Here is a 7,079-nt window from a genome sequence, read left to right as displayed (position 1 = left end):
TTATAGGAAACTAAAGCTTTCTAATCAGTTGCAACAAAAAAAAGAAATGCACATGTGTAATAATAGATCTACTCCCTATTTCATTCCCTTTTTTCCTTAATTTTCCTCACTATATTTCCAAAACACTTTATGCTTGTATGAGAATGTGACAATGTTTGAAGTTTGTTTGTGTAATCAAAGATCGCACTGCATACTAAAACCACACTATTCACGGCCAGTTAGAATTGTTCAGTGGGGAATTTAGTTTTATTTGTCCTGGATAGTTAAGTGTGTGACAAACTCTTTCTGCCAACAGGTGGCAGCTTCCCCTTCTTTTTTATCCAGGTTCCGTTATCATGCTTAGCTGCTACTGTTTGGTGTTACAACCAGTAGTACACTTTGTTCTGTAGGGGAGAGCACACACCTCCTCTTATATGTTTTTAGCATTAAGAACAATGGCAATGTGCTAAACTTGCTGGGTGTGTGTCATCTCCTGATGCTGGTGGAGGAGTAAGTTTCATGTGAAACTGCTGTGAGAATACATCCAACTGCGGGACAGTCAGGGAATTTAAGTGTTAACCACTAATGATTGGAGACTGTCTGCTTATAGTGTGCTGGGCCACTCACATACAAATGTCATCTTTTTAGATGACGAAATTCAGAGCATTTTCAGTGATTCCTCACGTCTCTAAACATGGTGACAGCTGAGCCGACGACTTGTAGCTAACGGCGTTGATGGCGCTAACAGTGCAAACGACGGCAACAGTGCTGACAGAGCGAACAGTGTTTACCTGAGGGGGGAACCGGAAGGTGGGTGTAACACTTTCCTGACGACATAACAAACATAGCTGTTTGCGGCTACTAAATATTGTATGAAAAACCTTAAGTTACTGGTGCACCATTCGACCTCCAAAACAGTAAATGTATCTATTTAACACAATTTTCACACTAGAATGCTCAATAATACATTTTGGTCAGTGTTTCAAATTGGGACAAAAGATGTTTTAGGTTCACAGTCTCAGACAGAGCAGCGGTGAAAGAGGCATGTTTTCAAATCCTGATCACTGACAAAGAGATGTGGATACTGTAGGTGGTGTACTCTGCTCATTTCAGCAGGATGTCAATAAAATTAAAAGTTCTCCCCAGAATATTGGTAACATACCTTTGTCTCCTCCTCCCAAGTACTGTGAAAAATTACATGAAATAAACAAATGTTAAAGTGCCAAAGAATAGAGACAGACTAGAGTTAGAATGAAAAACAATTACTTCAGCTAAGTAATTGGCCGTAAAATGACGACGTGAAATGCCCCTCAGTGGTATACTTTTGGGAGCAAGTCAGTACAATGCTTTCAAAAGACAGTGAATTGTTTAAATCCTGCACCTTACCTGTATCTGAGCTAGACTTAATTCTTAAGACTCTAATGTCTTAGAGCCAACCCTCAGACTACTGCCATTTGTTATGGACGTATACCTCTTATTTGATGTGTAATAAGTCCTGATACATGTGCTGTAAATATTACATGTATTATTTTGTGTTATATTAGCTGCTGTAGCTGCATTTTTATACTCAAAAAATAATCCTGAAACAGATTTTTAGACAATGAGATTACACTTTTACATCTACCCGTTTAATTTTTGATGATTTGTGGGTTTGGATTAGTTTTATGATGATATTTACATATATAAAAGGTGCAAGACAGAGCGATAGCCGAGGCAAATGATTAACCGTGGTCCACCAGCAGCTCTGGTGTAAGAACACAATGGGGAAATGTTAGAAGCCCTGAGCTGTATCTTCCATCTATTCTTTGCATTAAATAGTTCCGATCCTTTCAACAAAGCTACAAAGTCACATGCTACAGCTGTATCACAGTACATTTTATGTACGTTACATTCAATATATATTAAATTGCATTAAAATGTTGACTCCAGTAACAAGCAGAGTCTTAAAAGTATTTGACATAACATCAGCACTGTAAGCTATTTACATTCTGTTGATAATGTTAGTTCATTTTATGACAAAAATTGAACTAACATTATTCAAATTTTGATGAACAAAAATTCTGTCAATTTAACTTTCAAAGAGATGTGAACAAAAGCCAAACAAAGGACATTTTAGAATGTTTTATTATTCATGATGTACAAAAATAGTGGTCAGAAGGCATTTTAGAATACACTGTCAGTTTATTCATGATAAATAAAGCACCAAGACATATATGAAGACCTTTGTATAAGATATTATATATAAGAGGCTCACAGAAGATGTCTTATACAACGGGTGATGACGATGCGGATTAGAGTCCTTGTGTAAGAGCAGTGCAGCAGCCCTGGTTCAGAAGTGCACTGCAGACCAAGTGCATCAGAGAGAAGTCTGTGGGTGCAGAGCGTTGGCTCTCTGACAACAGAGCCGGCGTTCCCTTTGCAGCACATGGGTCCCTCCTCCAGACCCAGCTGTAGTCACTCCATGTAGGTGAAGCCCTTTGAAGCCATGCCCGTTAGGGATTATGATAAATCATAAGCACATGTTAGGCTGATACTAAATTGTTGTTGTTGATGTAGTGGTAAATTATGTATGTATATCTTCATATGATGAAAGTTATCGGCTATATTTCTCCTTCCTAGCTGTTACTGAAGTGTTTTGTGTACCACTACGTATTTAAAAAAAAATCGATAGTTGTCAGTTGATAAGTAATATAACTCTTTACACCCATGGAGTGTTGAGGATACCAACAGAATAATTATAGACATTAACAAAGTTTAATGATTTACTTAAAACAGATATTTATTCAAATAGCCATTATAAATTGGTTACATACATTTTGTCACTGTTAAGTGAAAAATATATATATATATATCCAAATTTTATTGATTTTCACTTTTCTATTCCTAACTATTACTTTAAGTAAAATATGTACAGGATACTATCAAAGATGAGTCATTCAATTGTGTTTACTTAAAAAATATTATTATTACCATCTCATAAACTGAGTTATTCAGTGTTGCTTTTTCTACACAGAAGCACTTTGCATTTGAAAGATGCGTTAAGAAAGTAAATTCATAATGACTGAATGAATAATCCCTTTTCCTTAATCTCTTTTTAAAATCTCTATGTAATAGCAAAAAACCTTTCTTAAAGGTTTTAATTTTTTTTAAGTTTTAACATTCTACTTCCTTGTGTCCATCATACTTTGTCTCGCAGCTCTCTAACATTCACAGTTTGCGATTTCTTTAATTTAAATATGGCTCTTTTAAATTTAAAGATGTAAAAGCACCGTGACAGCTCGTAGTAAACAACCAAAAAAGCAGCAGCAATAGCTCCCATTAGCCAGTTGTATTGTGCTGGCCTGTAAAATCTTCACATTTATCAAATTATACTAATTTGACACTGTACGTAGGTCTAACTATTATTACTGTTATTCTAGGGACACACTCTAGTCTTCATATGCTTCAGAATATATAACCTGCTTAGGGACCTGCTTTGGGAAATATTGCTGACTCAGTATGGATTGCTCTTTGGAAAAAAAAGAAAAAAAAACACTAAATGGAAAAACATGAATATACATGGCTACTTCATTGATAATAAACATCGCCAGAACAGCTTTAATGTAGATAGAGAATAAATACAATAATTTAAACAATAAATACTCTTATGTACAGTAAGGCAACATGATGCATAGCATCTTACAGAGAAGTTTGTTACAGACATGTTTTGAAATTGAACAGACAGAAGGCCTCAGAAATGATGTTGCTGGTGATACACTGCATGGTACCACATTCAACTACGTTATGTTTCAATGAGTACTGAGTATACTTTTTATTCACCATTTATTTAAATCTGGGTCTGATTAATAAAGGAATCATAAAACAGCGTTCATCATCAGATTTTTCTTTTCATTAATTTCCCCATTTTACCTTGTACCAAGGGTTATCTACTCAGAGTTAGGAAAAGTCTGTTGTCTCTCAGCAGTAAAAACATTTGAACTAAACATTTGTTATTTGCTGACATGTTAACATAATTTTCCTAAACAGGAACGCTGCTAAATTATTTATTCAATTTACTAGACAGTCTTATCAAAACATAACCTGGATATTTACATAATGAATTGACAAATATAATATAAAAAAATGCAGTTTCAAATAAATAACTAAAGAGTTACTGGCTTTTTAGCAGTGTCTTTACAAACTGCAGGACCTGTTTCACGATATAAATAAAGAATACTGTTTTTTAATGAATGTACAGATGCTTGTCAACCTGTATGTGTAAGGAATAGAAACACACAGAGACACAGTAGTAACTGTGCATCATTATTATTTGGACATAACCTCACATCGTCTGTGGAGGCTTAAAGAGCTGTTAACACCTGCAGACGGAACCAGCTGTGCCGATGGTGGGTGGGAAGCCAGTGAGGGATAATGTCCTTTTTTTTTTGCACTCGAAATGTACGCTATCATTTATTTTGCCTAACTATTGCAATATACAATACTGTATGTTAAGTTGATACATGAAACAATGCTAATACATTTTATATTAACCATTAACAAGACGTTAAGTGTAGTTTAGTTGTTATAACATTGGACGTAAATATAGACAGGGCGGCAGGGGGCCCATGGTCACCTTTGTTGTTTTCTTGTTTTGGGACTTTTATTTGGGGGGGGGTAATTTCAAATTTTCTGCAATTATGATTGCTGGGTAATATGTATGTATGCATGTAGGTAAATGTATGCATGTATGTGAGGAATAAGGAGCAAAAGAGGAATAAGAGGTGTGAAATGAGGAGCACTCCTTGCTTTTGTTCATCTTAGCACACAACAGTAAGCTTAGCTTTGTAATACGTGAAACTATTTGCCCTCCAGTAAGACCAAAGCTGTCTGTCTTGAATGTTGTATACATTTTTGGAGTATGACCAAAAATCTGCAAGTAAAATTCCGAATGTACTCTTTTGGTTTGAAGAAAACTTTTTTTTTTTTTAATTTGAGAGATTGGCCATGCTCCACAGGCTAATACAATGAGCTGGCCCAGAAGGACTGTGTTTGGACTTTGTTTGTGATAATTGTGTCTGAAAATGCTCTGGAGAGTTTCCCTTTTTTTTGCCTCTTAATAGTACAACCTCTATTTGCTGTCATAAAATCACGAGCTGGTGTAATTGAAAGCAAATGTGAGATTGTGTGCGAGCCCGGCTGTAAGCGTTCTGCAGATGATCCCCAATAACAAAAGAGCAACAAAAGAGTTGGAAGTCTGGAGGTGCTATGTTATCCCAGTGTTATCTGTGGACACACTATTCGCAGAGATACTTACTGCTAAGACACAAAGTACAATACAGGACACTGCTACACTTGAATATTTTTAGACTAGTTTCAATGCAGCTGAGCATGTATAGTTTCCATTTTAGAGCACTTGAATGTACAAAATAATTCAAGTGCTCTAAACATAACATAACATATGTAAACTTTTCCAATGTTTATAGGGTCCAATCTTACTTTTTGGTCAGATGTTAAAGGACTTTGTGTTGTGGTCCACTCTGGTTTCTCTAAGAACTCATTAACATATGCGATGCGGGGGGGGCTGCTGGTGACAAGGTGACACAGAGCTTGCAGCAAGTGCACGGACACATAGTGTTGCAAGTATTTTATGTGTATAACCGGCCCAGTGTTCCTATAAACTACAGCCAGCTATTTACATTCAGAGCCAACCATTCGAGCCAAACAGTGTGCTATCAAACTGATAACTGCACAAAATGTAATTACGAGAATTATGTATAAATGTATTATTAGATACTGAAATAAAAAAGTCATCATCAGCATATAATGAAATAATAAAAATGTTGAGCACTACAAAATAACCACATATCATGAATAAGTTCATATATATATATATCTATATATAGTTGTGTGTGTACATTTTATTGACTGTTATTATAATAGAATTTCAGTGGCAAGTTTCTTTCCGTTTATGAAAAACGTAACAACATATGTTTTAATAAAAAAACAAAGTAAGTGCAATGAATTTGTTTCATGGATATAGTTTCGATAAGCATTTCAACTGTGTGTGCAACAGCAAGGACAAACACTAGCACAAACATGGGTTTTGAGCACCTCAAAGTGTGTAATATCCATGTTGCCAACCAGTGCAGAGATCTAGTAAGCTTCACAACTGACACTGTTGGTGGGTGGGAAGCCAGTGAGGGATGACCTCCTTTTTCTTTGCACTTGAAATGCCCTTAATCAGTTGTTTGCCTTGCTGTATCAATATACAGTACTGTATGTTAAGTTGTTACATAAAAAAAAAAAAATTCTTAACCATTAACCGTACCTTAAGTGTAGTTAACTTCTGATAACCGCTTCACGTAAATATAGACTCTTTGTAGGTACGCTTGTGTCCATAAAGAAACTCGTAATAAATTTACATGGGCCCCATTTGCGATATATCCTCTCTTAAAGGCAAACCCATCTCCCTCATGTTTTTATTTAGTTTTGGACAGGGGGTAATATAGTCAGTACCAACAACGCAATGTTATGCTTATTCTACACAAACTATGAAAACTAAATAAACGTTTAAAAAACTATTCAGATTTCTTTGGTATTTTTGCCATATACAGATATGAAATTCCTGGGTAATATGTATGTTGATATTGTCCGATGTCAAATCTCCATTTGACCCTGTGACTTGACAATGCAATGAGGAACATAGTAACTATGTTACGCCACCTGTCATAACCATACCCTACCGATTAGCCATACCATGGTTACTATGCAAAGATATCGTATTAACAAATGTTTTTTAAATGGCGGCATTAGACATTATGTTATGTTGTCATTTAAGGTAATCTGGGGTCTAGTTAAATCTAATTTCTCATTAACCTTATTAAAGCCATTAGCAATTTATGTTGCATTTCACATTGTGTGAAGTTATGGCCGTGGTAATGAGTGTCACAGTCTAAATGGCTCATTTGAAAACCTGCTTCTGCGTCTAATCTGCAGTAGCTGGATCAGATGTGACCATATTACATGTAATTTGCTCTATAACAGGTGGTTATGAGAGCTAACGCGTAACACCTTATCTGCAAATAGAACAGGTGTTGAAAAGCTGTCGTTTTGAGCGATGG

Source organism: Anoplopoma fimbria, chromosome 3 (assembly GCF_027596085.1).
Source record: "Anoplopoma fimbria isolate UVic2021 breed Golden Eagle Sablefish chromosome 3, Afim_UVic_2022, whole genome shotgun sequence".
Classification (NCBI taxonomy): domain Eukaryota; kingdom Metazoa; phylum Chordata; class Actinopteri; order Perciformes; family Anoplopomatidae; genus Anoplopoma; species Anoplopoma fimbria.
The sequence above is the reverse complement of the archived record's forward strand: the minus strand, read 5'-3'. Positions refer to the sequence as shown.